Raw genomic sequence first — 16,562 nt, forward strand, 5'->3', positions numbered from 1 at the left:
TAATACAGGAGTCCACACATATACTGGGGAGAAAGACCAAGAAGGGCCTTACAAACAAAAGCACGATCTTTCAGTTAACTCTACAACTAAGTGGTGGCCACTGCAAAGATGTCAGCGAAGAGGAGGTATGGCCTCTTTTCTTTGAGCCCCTCGGAACGTCCCGCTACAGCACCTGCACGCACAATAGCAAACGCCCCTCCATGGAGTCTTTTGAAGGGATGGACATCTGGCCCCTAAGGCCAGGGGAATTAGCTCAAATGGTAGAGCGCTCGCTTAGCATGCGAGAGGTAGCGGGATCGATGCCCGCATTCTCCAAACAGAGATCTAGCCTTTTCCGCTAACTTCCTTAACTAGACAGACTGAGCTTTGATGTTATGAAGCCATGCTCCCTACCTGAGCTTTTGGGGCTCACTGCCGACAAAAAGGGTTTCGAAGTTGGTCCTGCGCACATTCATGGCAAAAGCAGGTCCCACCGAGATTTGAACTCGGATCGCTGGATTCAGAGTCCAGAGTGCTAACCATTACACCATGGAACCTTGACAACGGGGGCACTTGCTCACATTCCCACAAAGACTAAATCACTCATTGGGCCGCCAGAAGAAGCTCTAAACTTGTGCTTTTATTTTGCTTTACCTGCCGCAAGAAGGAACACAGGTTCCACCGAGACTTGAACTCGGATCACTGGATTCAAAGTCCAGAGTGCTAACCATTACACCATGGAACCACTACTCCCTCACTGCCCACCATCTGGAAGACAAATAGTGATGAGGGTTTGGGCAGCCAATTAGACAGTGGGTTTGGTTCCCAGTGAACTTCAGCCCACCTCGACCAAGAGTCAAGGACAGGGAGCATCTGCCGAAACCCGAGATCGAACCAGAGACCTTTAGAACTTCAGTCTAACGCTCTTCCAACAGAGCTGTTTCGGCCAAACCCACCAGTGGCTTAACCAGCAGGGATTTACATGAGAGCACCCCTCACTTTACGAGAGGAGCAGAGCTGAGCTCCCAGAGAACAAAAAGAGGATGGCCCGTACGGGGATCGAACCCGCGACCTTGGCGTTATTAGCACCACGCTCTAACCAACTGAGCTAACCGGCCGGATACTGAACGATATTCTTCCCAATATGCCAAAAATTTCATGATCGCCCATGACACTAAAGAGAGCAAAGAGCTTCAGGACCAAGCCTCACCAAGGGCTCGTCCGGGATTTGAACCCGGGACCTCTTGCACCCAAAGCGAGAATCATACCCCTAGACCAACGAGCCTGCTCGCTGTGCTGTTGATCCACTGCCTAGCCACGAGCATCTCTGTTCAAATGGCTTTAAACGCAAGAAGCATCACAAAATCTGCACCTATGGCAGAAAAAGTGCTAAAGTATGTACCCTCTAGCCTCACCTGTTGGGTGTGTAGGATAGTCAGCAGAGTCCTAATGAAAGTAGGAAGCTGATTTCAGAAATTGAAGTTAAAGCAAGTATTGCCCACAGGCAGCTATTTCCAGTCATGCTAGTACAACTCCAATTAGCCCGAATGGGGACGAAACGAGACGTCCAAAATGCCTGGTCAATCAGATGTTTCAAATGCACACACGTCAAATATCAAGAATCGTTGACCATAAAGAAAAAAAGAAAAGAAGAGATGCACAAAGACAAATCTGTGCTGCCTTTTTACGTCTGTGTGTGTGTGCAGATAACAAATTTAACGTGTAGTGAAGGTTCCGTGGAAGTACTTACCCTGTTGCAATTCTCATGGTTTCCAACTTAATTGATCACAAAAGTTACTTCTGATACAGGATCCCGATCTTGTGAAAGCCAAGTCAATTATTTGTAATAAATCACATGTAAGAAAACAATAAAAAATAAAATCAGAAGTTGATGCAAAGTGTGGTACAATAACAGGAAAGCTCAGAAAAATGTCATTTAAAGAAACGCTGAATGAAACAAGCTAGCATTAGAAGAAATTAGCTAATAAAAGATGACAGCCATCACGATTACCAGAGGAAAAGAACAACGAGAGCAAGGACGAAAGAAGAAAAATGACCTGACATGGAAGATTTTCTACACCTTGAGACAATGTCAAAGGCCAACGAATGAAACTGGGCCTATGAATGGATATAAAATTGGGGGTGGACCTGACATAAGGAGGGGGACTCTTCCAGAGCTTAGGGAGAACACCCGCAACAGCCAGATGTCCCTTTGAGAGTGGGAAACAGAAAGGAGAGGTTGGCCGCTTGACCTGAGTGATCCACAGGTAGTGTATGTAATACAGGAGTCCACACATATACTGGGGAGAAAGACCAAGAAGGGCCTTACAAACAAAAGCACGATCTTTCAGTTAACTCTACAACTAAGTGGTGGCCACTGCAAAGATGTCAGCGAAGAGGAGGTATGGCCTCTTTTCTTTGAGCCCCCCTCGGAACGTCCCGCTACAGCACCTGCACGCACAATAGCAAACGCCCCTCCATGGAGTCTTTTGAAGGGATGGACATCTGGTCCCTACGGCCAGGGGAATTAGCTCAAATGGTAGAGCGCTCGCTTAGCATGCGAGAGGTAGCGGGATCGATGCCCGCGTTCTCCAAACAGAGATCTAGCCTTTTCCGCTAACTTCCTTAACTAGACAGACTGAGCTTTGATGTTATGAAGCCATGCTCCCTACCTGAGCTTTTGGGGCTCACTGCCGACAAAAAGGGTTTCGAAGTTGGTCCTGCGCACATTCATGGCAAAAGCAGGTCCCACCGAGATTTGAACTCGGATCGCTGGATTCAGAGTCCAGAGTGCTAACCATTACACCATGGAACCTTGACAACGGGGGCACTTGCTCACATTCCCACAAAGATTAAATCACTCATTGGGCCGCCAGAAGAAGCTCTAAACTTGTGCTTTTATTTTGCTTTACCTGCCGCAAGAAGGAACACAGGTTCCACCGAGACTTGAACTCGGATCACTGGATTCAAAGTCCAGAGTGCTAACCATTACACCATGGAACCACTACTCGCTCACTGCCCACCATCTGGAAGACAAATAGTGATGTGGGTTTGGGCAGCCAATTAGACAGTGGGTTTGGTTCCCAGTGAACTTCAGCCCACCTCGACCAAGAGTCAAGGACAGGGAGCATCTGCCGAAACCCGAGATCGAACCAGAGACCTTTAGAACTTCAGTCTAACGCTCTTCCAACAGAGCTGTTTCGGCCAAACCCACCAGTGGCTTAACCAGCAGGGATTTACATGAGAGCACCCCTCACTTTACGAGAGGAGCAGAGCTGAGCTCCCAGAGAACAAAAGAGGATGGCCCGTACGGGGATCGAACCCGCGACCTTGGCGTTATTAGCACCACGCTCTAACCAACTGAGCTAACCGGCCGGATACTGAACGATATTCTTCCCAATATGCCAAAAATTTCATGATCGCCTCATGACACTAAAGAGAGCAAAGAGCTTCAGGACCAAGCCTCACCAAGGGCTCGTCCGTGATTTGAACCCGGGACCTCTCGCACCCAAAGCGAGAATCATACCCCTAGACCAACGAGCCTGCTCGCTGTGCTGTTGATCCACTGCCTAGCCACGAGCATCTCTGTTCAAATGGCTTTAAACGCAAGAAGCATCACAAAATCTGCACCTATGGCAGAAAAAGTGCTAAAGTACGTACCCTCTAGCCTCACCTGTTGGGTGTGTAGGATAGTCAGCAGAGTCCTAATGAAAGTAGGAAGCTGATTTCAGAAATGGAAGTTAAAGCAAGTATTGCCCACAGGCAGCTATTTCCAGTCATGCTAGTACAACTCCAATTAGCCCGAATGGGGACGAAACGAGACGTCCAAAATGCCTGGTCAATCAGATGTTTCAAATACACACACGTCAAATATCAAGAATCGTTGACCATAAAGAAAAAAAGAAAAGAAGAGATGCACAAAGACAAATCTGTGCTGCCTTTTTACGTCTGTGTGTGTGTGTGCAGATAACAAATTTAACGTGTAGTGAGGGTTCCGTGGAAGTACTTACCCTGTTGCAATTCTCATGGTTTCCAACTTAATTGATCACAAAAGTTACTTCTGATACAGGATCCCGATCTTGTGAAAGCCAAGTCAATTATTTGTAATAAATCACATGTAAGAAAACAATAAAAAATAAAATCAGAAGTTGATGCAAAGTGTGGTACAATAACAGGAAAGCTCAGAAAATGTCATTTAAAGAAACGCTGAATGAAACAAGCTAGCATTAGAAGAAATGAGCTAATAAAAGATGACAGCCATCACGATTACCAGAGGAAAAGAACAACGAGAGCAAGGACGAAAGAAGAAAAATGACCTGACATGGAAGATTTTCTACACCTTGAGACAATGTCAAAGGCCAACGAATGAAACTGGGCCTATGAATGGATATAAAATTGGGGGTGGATCTGACATAAGGAGGGGGACTCTTCCAGAGCTTAGGGAGAACACCCGCAACAGCCAGATGTCCCTTTGAGAGTGGGAAACAGAAAGGAGAGGTTGGCCGCTTGACCTGAGTGATCCACAGGTAGTGTATGTAATACAGGAGTCCACACATATACTGGGGAGAAAGACCAAGAAGGGCCTTACAAACAAAAGCACGATCTTTCAGTTAACTCTACAACTAAGTGGTGGCCACTGCAAAGTTGTCAGCGAAGAGGAGGTATGGCCTCTTTTCTTTGAGCCCCTCGGAACGTCCCGCTACAGCACCTGCACGCACAATAGCAAACGCCCCTCCATGGAGTCTTTTGAAGGGATGGACATCTGGCCCCTACGGCCAGGGGAATTAGCTCAAATGGTAGAGCGCTCGCTGCGCAAAGGAAGGGGCCCAATCTTTGCGCCCGCACGCAAGAAAAAAAAAAGACGCAGAACACGGGAAAACGCCGAAAAATTTCCCCTGCAGCAATACTCGGGGTATATTCCTCTGCGTTTTGAAGAGTTGTAATTACATGTGAAACAATTCACCCTCCGCGGCCTGGACTCGAACCCGTGGTTTTTCAGATGAGCCGTGACGTCATCTCTTCAGATGAGCCGTGACGTCATCTCTTCACTACATGTATTGTTAAGCGTGCAATAAACCGAGCCTTTTTACAGTTATCTATGACATACCATTATATTGATTGATCGTATATTACATTGATTTTTTTATTTTGTATGTATATTATTTTTTGTGTTTAAATACAATGAATAAAAAAACGTTTCTTCAAATATGTTTTTTGTGTGTGTGGATATGATTTGATTGATATGATTTAGCAGATTTTATTTATCTGATCAAAAGACACTTCAAATGTAAAATGTAAAATGTTTTATTAAAATGAATACAAACAAATATTGAAATGAGTACACACACACGTGTATATATATATATATATATATATATATATATATATATATATATATTTATATATATATATATATATATATATATATATATATATATATATATATATATATACAATATGAAGGAGTGGGCCAATGTAATATATACAAAAAAAAATTTATTATTTATTTTAACAATGTAATAAAATAACACACACACACACACACACACACACACACACACATACATAAACAATATAAAAAGGACAATATGAAAAGAGTGGGACCATGTACTATATACAAAATATATATATACAGGAAAGATATATATATATATATATATAACTATATATATATATATATATATATATATATATATTAGGGCTGTCCAATGATTAATCACGATTAATCGCATCCAAAATAAGAGTTTTTTTGTTTACATAATATATGTATGTGTACTGTGTATATTTATTATGTATATATAAATACACACACATAAATTATATATTTAGAAAACATTTACATGTATGTATATACATTTATATATTTATATTTTTTATTTTATATATATATAAATATATTTAATATATAAACATAACATATTCTTCTTCTTAAATATATACATGCATGTGTGTGTATTTATATATACATAATAAATATACACAGTATACACACATATATTATGTAAACAAAACTTTTATTTTGGATGTGATTAATCGTGATTAATCATTTGACAGCCCTAATATTTATATATATATTAAAAAAAAAACAATATGAAAAGAGTGTGACCATGTTATATATACAAAATGTATACAGGAAACATATTATTTACTGAGGAGGCAGAGAGTTTTTTTTCATTTATTTTGCTGGCGCTGTTCCGCCAACCAGTCATCTAAAGATTTTCCATTTGATGCACGTGAGCAAAATGTGGCATTACCATATCGGCTATGACCAAACTTTTTAGTTTTGGGCTGCCCACATTTGCTGCACGTGTTAAAAGTAACCCCTCGCACATACTTCCTCTTACGGACGGACTCCGCTTTCCTTCTCCAGGGCCCGCCGGCGCCTGTTCCTCTCGGTGTAACGGGACACAGTAGCAGCAGACACACACAGGAGTAGCAGCAGACACAGGAGCAGCAGACACAGGAGCAGCAGACTAAGGAGCAGGTGGAGCTGGGCCTGCACCGGATGTCGAAGCACCAGAAGATGGAATCACCATTGACACAGTCATGTCTGGGTTAAGGACTAGTGTGCCTAACAGTGACCCAGGTGCTGAAATGGGCTGCACAACTCCTGCTGCTGTGGGGGCAGGTGTGATGGGGCACTCCCCTGGTGCAGCAGCAGCGAGCCGTCGACCTGGTCGCAGAAGAGGAGCCTGTCCTTTTCGATTTGGCGGAAGGATAAATTGATGTTTTGGGCCTGATGTTGATGGCACGTCATCCATTTTTTTTTCCTCGGCGGAGGAAGCTGCGTATCAGCCACATCAATTGGGTCAGGTGGAGTCAGTCCCTGGGCGAGGACACTCATTTCCTGATTCTTCTGCTGCCGTTGAAACCTGAAATTAAATTACTTTAATATATATATATATATATATATATATATATATTAATATATATATATATATATATATATATATATATATATATATATATATGTTTAGGAGTATTCAGTTCATTGGAAGCAAATAATGTGCTTTGGTGCCTTAAAGCGCCCATGTGTCAGCTGAGGCTGATGTCGAGGCTGATAGTTGACCCGCTGTTTATCAACATCAGGGAGAGCTGTCCACAGCTGGATGACCTCTGTCACCTGCAGGTCAGTGAGGTAAGGAGCCTCACGAAGACCCACCAGGTAACCAGCCAGATCCTGGACCTTGTCCCACCCAGCGATGCCATCAGGTCCAATGACTGCTCCCTAGTAAATGGAGATAAATTTTAATATACACTAGCAGTCAAAAGTCTTTACAAAAATATACTATATTTACAAAATATAGACCAGTCTTCTGACGACTCACATTCCCATACTTCAAATGCTGTCCTCTTACCCCAGGGTTACACCAGGTGCTTTAACCTCTTAAAATTTCAGGCATTTTTTCATTGTGTTTTTCACTTTTTTGGTCTACCCAAATTAAAATGAGCACTATTCCCACATACTTTGGCCCATATGGATAAATTTTTTTTTTTTTTTTTTTTTTTTTTTAAGTTAAGACTCTCAATGTTATTTATCAAAAAGTCATTATTATTACTTTATTTTAGAAAATATTAAATTTTTCTTGGTAAAATGTGTGTGTTGTTATTATGTGTTATTACCAAATATAAATGTAAATTGTTTTAATCATTATTAATTTCAGCCATAGGGCCCAGAAACCATGACTTCACGAACAATACACACATCATTGTCATTGACAGCAAGATAGCTTAATTAGCAGACGGTCGATGATTTATCTTATCTGATCATTTATCATGTGAAAAGTTACAGGTTCACAGGTACTGAGGAATACGTATGCTATACATGCTAGCAATATTAGCACGTTTTATTTTCCAAAAATACACACTGTATATGAACAAATAATGACCGATATTCAATAATTAAGTAATAGCCTTACCTATTGCAAAGATGACAATAACAGCGGCCGGCGATTGGTCAAAAGTCAGCCACAGCCGAAACGCGATTGGTCAAATGTAAGCCACAGGAGAGAAACGCGATTGGTCAAAAGTAAGCCACAGGCGAAACGCGATTGGTCAAAAGTAAGCCACAGGCGAAACGCGATTGGTCAAAAGTAAGCCACAAGAGAAACGCGATTGGCTCATGTGGGCTTACTTTGGGCTTACTTTGGCTCAGTCGGTGGAAAGCAGTAGGCGCAAGAGAGAGAGGTAGCGGGATCGATGCCCGCATTCTCCAAACAGAGATCTAGCCTTTTCCGCTAACTTCCTTAACTAGACAGACTGAGCTTTGATGTTATGAAGCCATGCTCCCTACCTGAGCTTTTGGGGCTCACTGCCGACAAAAAGGGTTTCGAAGTTGGTCCTGCGCACATTCATGGCAAAAGCAGGTCCCACCGAGATTTGAACTCGGATCGCTGGATTCAGAGTCCAGAGTGCTAACCATTTTACACCATGGAACCTTGACAACGGGGGCACTTGCTCACATTCCCACAAAGACTAAATCACTCATTGGGCCGCCAGAAGAAGCTCTAAACTTGCGCTTTTATTTTGCTTTACCTGCCGCAAGAAGGAACACAGGTTCCACCGAGACTTGAACTCGGATCACTGGATTCAAAGTCCAGAGTGCTAACCATTACACCATGGAACCACTACTCCCTCACTGCCCACCATCTGGAAGACAAATAGTGATGTGGGTTTGGGCAGCCAATTAGACAGTGGGTTTGGTTCCCAGTGAACTTCAGCCCACCTCGACCAAGAGTCAAGGACAGGGAGTATCTGCCGAAACCCGAGATCGAACCAGAGACCTTTAGAACTTCAGTCTAACGCTCTTCCAACAGAGCTGTTTCGGCCAAACCCACCAGTGGCTTAACCAGCAGGGATTTACATGAGAGCACCCCTCACTTTACGAGAGGAGCAGAGCTGAGCTCCCAGAGAACGGCCCGTACGGGGATCGAACCCGCGACCTTGGCGTTATTAGCACCACGCTCTAACCAACTGAGCTAACCGGCCGGATACTGAACGATATTCTTCCCAATATGCCAAAAATTTCATGGTCGCCCATGACACTAAAGAGAGCAAAGAGCTTCAGGACCAAGCCTCACCAAGGGCTCGTCCGGGATTTGAACCCGGGACCTCTCGCACCCAAAGCGAGAATCATACCCCTAGACCAACGAGCCTGCTCGCTGTGCTGTTGATCCACTGCCTAGCCACGAGAATCTCTGTTCAAATGGCTTTAAACGCAAGAAGCATCACAAAATCTGCACCTATGGCAGAAAAAGTGCTAAAGTACGTACCCTCTAGCCTCACCTGTTGGGTGTGTAGGATAGTCAGCAGAGTCCTAATGAAAGTAGGAAGCTGATTTCAGAAATGGAAGTTAAAGCAAGTATTGCCCACAGGCAGCTATTTCCAGTCATGCTAGTACAACTCCAATTAGCCCGAATGGGGACGAAACGAGACGTCCAAAATGCCTGGTCAATCAGATGTTTCAAATGCACACACGTCAAATATCAAGAATCGTTGACCATAAAAAAAAAAAGAAAAGAAGAGATGCACAAAGACAAATCTGTGCTGCCTTTTTTACGTCTGTGTGTGTGTGCAGATAACAATTTTAACGTGTAGTGAAGGTTCCGTGGAAGTACTTACCCTGTTGCAATTCTCATGGTTTCCAACTTAATTGATCACAAAAGTTACTTCTGATACAGGATCCCGATCTTGTGAAAGCCAAGTCAATTATTTGTAATAAATCACATGTAAGAAAACAATAAAAAATAAAATCAGAAGTTGATGCAAAGTGTGGTACAATAACAGGAAAGCTCAGAAAATGTCATTTAAAAGAAACGCTGAATGAAACAAGCTAGCATTAGAAGAAATGAGCTAATAAAAGATGACAGCCATCACGATTACCAGAGGAAAAGAACAACGAGAGCAAGGACGAAAGAAGAAAAAAAAAATGACCTGACATGGAAGATTTTCTACACCTTGAGACAATGTCAAAGGCCAACGAATGAAACTGGGCCTATGAATGGATATAAAATTGGGGGTGGACCTGACATAAGGAGGGGGACTCTTCCAGAGCTTAGGGAGAACACCCGCAACAGCCAGATGTCCCTTTGAGAGTGGGAAACAGAAAGGAGAGGTTGGCCGCTTGACCTGAGTGATCCACATGTAGTGTATGTAATACAGGAGTCCACACATATACTGGGGAGAAAGACCAAGAAGGGCCTTACAAACAAAAGCACGATCTTTCAGTTAACTCTACAACTAAGTGGTGGCCACTGCAAAGATGTCAGCGAAGAGGAGGTATGGCCTCTTTTCTTTGAGCCCCTCGGAACGTCCCGCTACAGCACCTGCACGCGCAATAGCAAACGCCCCTCCATGGAGTCTTTTGAAGGGATGGACATCTGGCCCCTACGGCCAGGGGAATTAGCTCAAATGGTAGAGAGCGAGCTCGCTTAGCATGCGAGAGGTAGCGGGATCGATGCCCGCATTCTCCAAACAGAGATCTAGCCTTTTCCGCTAACTTCCTTAACTAGACAGACTGAGCTTTGATGTTATGAAGCCATGCTCCCTACCTGAGGTTTTGGGGCTCACTGCCGACAAAAAGGTTTTCGAAGTTGGTCCTGCGCACATTCATGGCAAAAGCAGGTCCCATCGAGATTTGAACTCGGATCGCTGGATTCAGAGTCCAGAGTGCTAACCATTACACCATGGAACCTTGACAACGGGGGCACTTGCTCACATTCCCACAAAGACTAAATCACTCATTGGGCCGCCAGAAGAAGCTCTAAACTTGTGCTTTTATTTTGCTTTACCTGCCGCAAGAAGGAACACAGGTTCCACCGAGACTTGAACTCGGATCACTGGATTCAAAGTCCAGAGTGCTAACCATTACACCATGGAACCACTACTCCCTCACTGCCCACCATCTGGAAGACAAATAGTGATGTGGGTTTGGGCAGCCAATTAGACAGTGGGTTTGGTTCCCAGTGAACTTCAGCCCACCTCGACCAAGAGTCAAGGACAGGAAGCATCTGCCGAAACCCGAGATCGAACCAGAGACCTTTAGAACTTCAGTCTAACGCTCTTCCAACAGAGCTGTTTCGGCCAAACCCACCAGTGGCTTAACCAGCAGGGATTTACATGAGAGCACCCCTCACTTTACGAGAGGAGCAGAGCTGAGCTCCCAGAGAACAAAAGAGGATGGCCCGTACGGGGATCGAACCCGCGACCTTGGCGTTATTAGCACCACGCTCTAACCAACTGAGCTAACCGGCCGGATACTGAGCGATATTCTTCCCAATATGCCAAAAATTTCATGATCGCCCATGACACTAAAGAGAGCAAAGAGCTTCAGGACCAAGCCTCACCAAGGGCTCGTCCGGGATTTGAACCCGGGACCTCTCGCACCCAAAGCGAGAATCATACCCCTAGACCAACGAGCCTGCCGAGACGCTGTGCTGTTGATCCACTGCCTAGCCACGAGCATCTCTGTTCAAATGGCTTTTAAACGCAAGAAGCATCACAAAATCTGCACCTATGGCAGAAAAAGTGCTAAAGTACGTACCCTCTAGCCTCACCTGTTGGGTGTGTAGGATAGTCAGCAGAGTCCTAATGAAAGTAGGAAGCTGATTTCAGAAATGGAAGTTAAAGCAAGTATTGCCCACAGGCAGCTATTTCCAGTCATGCTAGTACAACTCCAATTAGCCCGAATGGGGACGAAACGAGACGTCCAAAATGCCTGGTCAATCAGATGTTTCAAATGCACACACGTCAAATATCAAGAATCGTTGACCATAAAGAAAGAAAAAAAGAAAAGAAGAGATGCACCAAAGACAAATCTGTGCTGCCTTTTTACGTCTGTGTGTGTGTGCAGATAACAAATTTAACGTGTAGTGAAGGTTCCGTGGAAGTACTTACCCTGTTGCAATTCTCATGGTTTCCAACTTAATTGATCACAAAAGTTACTTCTGATACAGGATCCCGATCTTGTGAAAGCCAAGTCAATTATTTGTAATAAATCACATGTAAGAAAACAATAAAAAATAAAATCAGAAGTTGATGCAAAGTGTGGTACAATAACAGGAAAGCTCAGAAAATGTCATTTAAAGAAACGCTGAATGAAACAAGCTAGCATTAGAAGAAATGAGCTAATAAAAGATGACAGCCATCACGATTACCAGAGGAAAGGAACAACGAGAGCAAGGACGAAAGAAGAAAAATGACCTGACATGGAAGATTTTCTACACCTTGAGACAATGTCAAAGGCCAACGAATGAAACTGGGCCTATGAATGGATATAAAAATTGGGGGTGGACCTGACATAAGGAGGGGGACTCTTCCAGAGCTTAGGGAGAACACGCGCAACAGCCAGATGTCCCTTTGAGAGTGGGAAACAGAAAGGAGAGGTTGGCCGCTTGACCTGAGTGATCCACAGGTAGTGTATGTAATACAGGAGTCCACACATATACTGGGGGGAGAAAGACCAAGAAGGGCCTTACAAACAAAAGCACGATCTTTCAGTTAACTCTACAACTAAGTGGTGGCCACTGCAAAGATGTCAGCGAAGAGGAGGTATGGCCTCTTTTCTTTGAGCCCCCTCGGAACGTCCCGCTACAGCACCTGCACGCACAATAGCAAACGCCCCTCCATGGAGTCTTTTGAAAGGGGATGGACATCTGGCCCCTACGGCCAGGGGAATTAGCTCAAATGGTAGAGCGCTCGCTTAGCATGCGAGAGGTAGCGGGATCGATGCCCGCATTCTCCAAGCAGAGATCTAGCCTTTTCCGCTAACTTCCTTAACTAGACAGACTGAGCTTTGATGTTATGAAGCCATGCTCCCTACCTGAGCTTTTGGGGCTCACTGCCGACAAAAAGGGTTTCGAAGTTGGTCCTGCGCACATTCATGGCAAAAAAAGCAGGTCCCACCGAGATTTGAACTCGGATCGCTGGATTCAGAGTCCAGAGTGCTAACCATTACACCATGGAACCTTGACAACGGGGGCACTTGCTCACATTCCCACAAAGACTAAATCACTCATTGGGCCGCCAGATGAAGCTCTAAACTTGTGCTTTTATTTTGCTTTACCTGCCGCAAGAAGGAACACAGGTTCCACCGAGACTTGAACTCGGATCACTGGATTCAAAGTCCAGAGTGCTAACCATTACACCATGGAACCACTACTCCCTCACTGCCCACCATCTGGAAGACAAATAGTGATGTGGGTTTGGGCAGCCAATTAGACTGTGGGTTTGGTTCCCAGTGAACTTCAGCCCACCTCGACCAAGAGTCAAGGACAGGGAGCATCTGCCGAAACCCGAGATCGAACCAGAGACCTTTAGAACTTCAGTCTAACGCTCTTCCAACAGAGCTGTTTCGGCCAAACCCACCAGTGGCTTAACCAGCAGGGATTTACATGAGAGCACCCCTCACTTTACGAGAGGAGCAGAGCTGAGCTCCCCAGAGAACAAAAGAGGATGGCCCGTACGGGGATCGAACCCGCGACCTTGGCGTTATTAGCACCAAGCTCTAACCAACTGAGCTAACCGGCCGGATACTGGACGATACTCTTCCCAATATGCCAAAAATTTAATGATCGCCCATGACACTAAAGAGATCAAAGAGCTTCAGGACCAAGCCTCACCAAGGGCTCGTCCGGGATTTGAACCCGGGACCTCTCGCACCCAAAGCGAGAATCATACCCCTAGACCAACGAGCCTGCTCGCTGTGCTGTTGATCCACTGCCTAGCCACGAGCATCTCTGTTCAAATGGCTTTAAACGCAAGAAGCATCACAAAATCTGCACCTATGGCAGAAAAAGTGCTAAAGTACGTACCCTCTAGCCTCACCTGTTGGGTGTGTAGGATAGTCAGCAGAGTCCTAATGAAAGTAGGAAGCTGATTTCAGAAATGGAAGTTAAAGCAAGTATTGCCCACAGGCAGCTATTTCCAGTCATGCTAGTACAACTCCAATTAGCCCGAATGGGGACGAAACGAGACGTCAAAAATGCCTGGTCAATCAGATGTTTCAAATGCACACACGTCAAATATCAAGAATCGTTGACCATAAAGAAAAAAAAGAAAAGAAGAGATGCACAAAGACAAATCTGTGCTGCCTTTTTACGTCTGTGTGTGTGTGCAGATAACAAATTTAACGTGTAGTGAAGGTTCCGTGGAAGTACTTACCCTGTTGCAATTCTCATGGTTTCCAACTTAATTGATCACAAAAGTTACTTCTGATACAGGATCCCGATCTTGTGAAAGCCAAGTCAATTATTTGTAATAAATCACATGTAAGAAAACAATAAAAAATAAAATCAGAAGTTGATGCAAAGTGTGGTACAATAACAGGAAAGCTCAGAAAATGTCATTTAAAGAAACGCTGAATGAAACAAGCTAGCATTAGAAGAAATGAGCTAATAAAAGATGACAGCCATCACGATTACCAGAGGAAAAGAACAACGAGAGCAAGGACGAAAGAAGAAAAATGACCTGACATGGAAGATTTTCTACACCTTGAGACAATGTCAAAGGCCAACGAATGAAACTGGGCCTATGAATGGATATAAAATTGGGGGTGGACCTGACATAAGGAGGGGGACTCTTCCAGAGCTTAGGGAGAACACCCGCAACAGCCAGATGTCCCTTTGAGAGTGGGAAACAGAAAGGAGAGGTTGGCCGCTTGACCTGAGTGATCCACAGGTAGTGTATGTAATACAGGAGTCCACACATATACTGGGGAGAAAGACCAAGAAGGGCCTTACAAACAAAAGCACGATCTTTCAGTTAACTCTACAACTAAGTGGTGGCCACTGCAAAGATGTCAGCGAAGAGGAGGTATGGCCTCTTTTCTTTGAGCCCCTCGGAACGTCCCGCTACAGCACCTGCACGCACAATAGCAAACGCCCCTCCATGGAGTCTTTTGAAGGGATGGACATCTGGCCCCTACGGCCAGGGGAATTAGCTCAAATGGGTAGAGCGCTCGCTTAGCATGCGAGAGGTAGCGGGATCGATGCCCGCATTCTCCAAACAGAGATCTAGCCTTTTCCGCTAACTTCCTTAACTAGACAGACTGAGCTTTGATGTTATGAAGCCATGCTCCCTACCTGAGCTTTTGGGGCTCATTGCCGACAAAAAGGGTTTCGAAGTTGGTCCTGCTCACATTCATGGCAAAAGCAGGTCCCACCGAGATTTGAACTCGGATCGCTGGATTCAGAGTCCAGAGTGCTAACCATTACACCATGGAACCTTGACAACGGGGGGCACTTGCTCACATTCCCACAAAGACTAAATCACTCATTGGGCCGCCAGAAGAAGCTCTAAACTTGTGCTTTTATTTTGCTTTACCTGCCGCAAGAAGGAACACAGGTTCCACCGAGACTTGAACTCGGATCACTGGATTCAAAGTCCAGAGTGCTAACCATTACACCATGGAACAACTACTCCCTCACTGCCCCACCATCTGGAAGACAAATAGTGATGTGGGTTTGGGCAGCCAATTAGACAGTGGGTTTGGTTCCCAGTGAACTTCAGCCCACCTCGACCAAGAGTCAAGGACAGGGAGCATCTGCCGAAACCCGAGATCGAACCAGAGACCTTTAGAACTTCAGTCTAACGCTCTTCCAACAGAGCTGTTTCGGCCAAACCCACCAGTGGCTTAACCAGCAGGGATTTACATGAGAGCACCCCTCACTTTACGAGAGGAGCAGAGCTGAGCTCCCAGAGAACAAAAGAGGATGGCCCGTACGGGGATCGAACCCGCGACCTTGGCGTTATTAGCACCACGCTCTAACCAACTGAGCTAACCGGCCGGATACTGGACGATATTCTTCCCAATATGCCAAAAATTTCATGATCGCCCATGACACTAAAGAGAGCAAAGAGCTTCAGGACCAAGCCTCACCAAGGGCTCGTCCGGGATTTGAACCCGGGACCTCTCGCACCCAAAGCGAGAATCATACCCCTAGACCAACGAGCCTGCTCGCTGTGCTGTTGATCCACTGCCTAGCCACGAGCATCTCTGTTCAAATGGCTTTTAAACGCAAGAAGCATCACAAAATCTGCACCTATGGCAGAAAAAGTGCTAAAGTACGTACCCTCTAGCCTCACCTGTTGGGTGTGTAGGATAGTCAGCAGAGTCCTAATGAAAGTAGGAAGCTGATTTCAGAAATGGAAGTTAAAGCAAGTATTGCCCACAGGCAGCTATTTCCAGTCATGCTAGTACAACTCCAATTAGCCCGAATGGGGACGAAACGAGACGTCAAAAATGCCTGGTCAATCAGATGTTTCAAATGCACACACGTCAAATATCAAGAATCGTTGACCATAAAGAAAAAAAGAAAAGAAGAGATGCACAAAGACAAATCTGTGCTGCCTTTTTACGTCTGTGTGTGTGTGCAGATAACAAATTTAACGTGTAGTGAAGGTTCCGTGGAAGTACTTACCCTGTTGCAATTTCTCATGGTTTCCAACTTAATTGATCACAAAAGTTATTTCTGATACAGGATCCCGATCTTGTGAAAGCCAAGTCAATTATTTGTAATAAATCACATGTAAGAAAACAATAAAAAATAAAATCAGAAGTTGATGCAAAGTGTGGTACAATAACA

The 16,562-nt window shown here is 44.6% G+C and overlaps 27 non-coding genes across 27 annotated transcripts; 3 read left to right on the top strand and 24 right to left on the bottom strand.

The window, feature by feature from the left end:
* Positions 1-242: 242 nt before the first annotated feature.
* trnaa-agc lies at positions 243-315 on the top strand. Its single transcript has one exon. It is a non-coding gene; the product is annotated as a tRNA-Ala (tRNA).
* Positions 316-464: 149 nt separating this feature from the next.
* On the bottom strand, positions 465-536 carry trnaq-cug. The gene has a single exon. It is a non-coding gene; the product is annotated as a tRNA-Gln (tRNA).
* Positions 537-652: 116 nt separating this feature from the next.
* Positions 653-724, bottom strand: trnaq-uug. The gene has a single exon. It is a non-coding gene; the product is annotated as a tRNA-Gln (tRNA).
* A 299-nt stretch (positions 725-1,023) lies between these two features.
* On the bottom strand, positions 1,024-1,097 carry trnai-aau. Its single transcript has one exon. It is a non-coding gene; the product is annotated as a tRNA-Ile (tRNA).
* Positions 1,098-1,192: 95 nt separating this feature from the next.
* On the bottom strand, positions 1,193-1,264 carry trnap-ugg. The gene has a single exon. It is a non-coding gene; the product is annotated as a tRNA-Pro (tRNA).
* Positions 1,265-2,722: 1,458 nt separating this feature from the next.
* trnaq-cug lies at positions 2,723-2,794 on the bottom strand. The gene has a single exon. It is a non-coding gene; the product is annotated as a tRNA-Gln (tRNA).
* Positions 2,795-2,910: 116 nt separating this feature from the next.
* trnaq-uug lies at positions 2,911-2,982 on the bottom strand. The gene has a single exon. It is a non-coding gene; the product is annotated as a tRNA-Gln (tRNA).
* A 298-nt stretch (positions 2,983-3,280) lies between these two features.
* Positions 3,281-3,354, bottom strand: trnai-aau. The gene has a single exon. It is a non-coding gene; the product is annotated as a tRNA-Ile (tRNA).
* Positions 3,355-3,450: 96 nt separating this feature from the next.
* trnap-ugg lies at positions 3,451-3,522 on the bottom strand. Its single transcript has one exon. It is a non-coding gene; the product is annotated as a tRNA-Pro (tRNA).
* Positions 3,523-8,343: 4,821 nt separating this feature from the next.
* trnaq-cug lies at positions 8,344-8,417 on the bottom strand. Its single transcript has one exon. It is a non-coding gene; the product is annotated as a tRNA-Gln (tRNA).
* A 116-nt stretch (positions 8,418-8,533) lies between these two features.
* Positions 8,534-8,605, bottom strand: trnaq-uug. Its single transcript has one exon. It is a non-coding gene; the product is annotated as a tRNA-Gln (tRNA).
* A 288-nt stretch (positions 8,606-8,893) lies between these two features.
* On the bottom strand, positions 8,894-8,967 carry trnai-aau. Its single transcript has one exon. It is a non-coding gene; the product is annotated as a tRNA-Ile (tRNA).
* A 95-nt stretch (positions 8,968-9,062) lies between these two features.
* trnap-ugg lies at positions 9,063-9,134 on the bottom strand. The gene has a single exon. It is a non-coding gene; the product is annotated as a tRNA-Pro (tRNA).
* A 1,466-nt stretch (positions 9,135-10,600) lies between these two features.
* trnaq-cug lies at positions 10,601-10,672 on the bottom strand. The gene has a single exon. It is a non-coding gene; the product is annotated as a tRNA-Gln (tRNA).
* A 116-nt stretch (positions 10,673-10,788) lies between these two features.
* On the bottom strand, positions 10,789-10,860 carry trnaq-uug. The gene has a single exon. It is a non-coding gene; the product is annotated as a tRNA-Gln (tRNA).
* Positions 10,861-11,158: 298 nt separating this feature from the next.
* trnai-aau lies at positions 11,159-11,232 on the bottom strand. Its single transcript has one exon. It is a non-coding gene; the product is annotated as a tRNA-Ile (tRNA).
* A 95-nt stretch (positions 11,233-11,327) lies between these two features.
* Positions 11,328-11,399, bottom strand: trnap-ugg. Its single transcript has one exon. It is a non-coding gene; the product is annotated as a tRNA-Pro (tRNA).
* Positions 11,400-12,648: 1,249 nt separating this feature from the next.
* On the top strand, positions 12,649-12,721 carry trnaa-agc. The gene has a single exon. It is a non-coding gene; the product is annotated as a tRNA-Ala (tRNA).
* Positions 12,722-12,873: 152 nt separating this feature from the next.
* trnaq-cug lies at positions 12,874-12,945 on the bottom strand. The gene has a single exon. It is a non-coding gene; the product is annotated as a tRNA-Gln (tRNA).
* Positions 12,946-13,061: 116 nt separating this feature from the next.
* trnaq-uug lies at positions 13,062-13,133 on the bottom strand. The gene has a single exon. It is a non-coding gene; the product is annotated as a tRNA-Gln (tRNA).
* Positions 13,134-13,432: 299 nt separating this feature from the next.
* On the bottom strand, positions 13,433-13,506 carry trnai-aau. The gene has a single exon. It is a non-coding gene; the product is annotated as a tRNA-Ile (tRNA).
* A 95-nt stretch (positions 13,507-13,601) lies between these two features.
* trnap-ugg lies at positions 13,602-13,673 on the bottom strand. The gene has a single exon. It is a non-coding gene; the product is annotated as a tRNA-Pro (tRNA).
* Positions 13,674-14,907: 1,234 nt separating this feature from the next.
* trnaa-agc lies at positions 14,908-14,981 on the top strand. The gene has a single exon. It is a non-coding gene; the product is annotated as a tRNA-Ala (tRNA).
* Positions 14,982-15,130: 149 nt separating this feature from the next.
* trnaq-cug lies at positions 15,131-15,202 on the bottom strand. Its single transcript has one exon. It is a non-coding gene; the product is annotated as a tRNA-Gln (tRNA).
* Positions 15,203-15,319: 117 nt separating this feature from the next.
* On the bottom strand, positions 15,320-15,391 carry trnaq-uug. Its single transcript has one exon. It is a non-coding gene; the product is annotated as a tRNA-Gln (tRNA).
* A 299-nt stretch (positions 15,392-15,690) lies between these two features.
* trnai-aau lies at positions 15,691-15,764 on the bottom strand. Its single transcript has one exon. It is a non-coding gene; the product is annotated as a tRNA-Ile (tRNA).
* Positions 15,765-15,859: 95 nt separating this feature from the next.
* trnap-ugg lies at positions 15,860-15,931 on the bottom strand. Its single transcript has one exon. It is a non-coding gene; the product is annotated as a tRNA-Pro (tRNA).
* Between the last annotated feature and the right edge of the window lie 631 nt (positions 15,932-16,562).

The sequence above is a fragment of the Cyprinus carpio genome, unplaced genomic scaffold (genome assembly GCF_018340385.1).
Source record: "Cyprinus carpio isolate SPL01 unplaced genomic scaffold, ASM1834038v1 S000000150, whole genome shotgun sequence".
NCBI classification, from domain to species: Eukaryota; Metazoa; Chordata; class Actinopteri; order Cypriniformes; family Cyprinidae; genus Cyprinus; species Cyprinus carpio.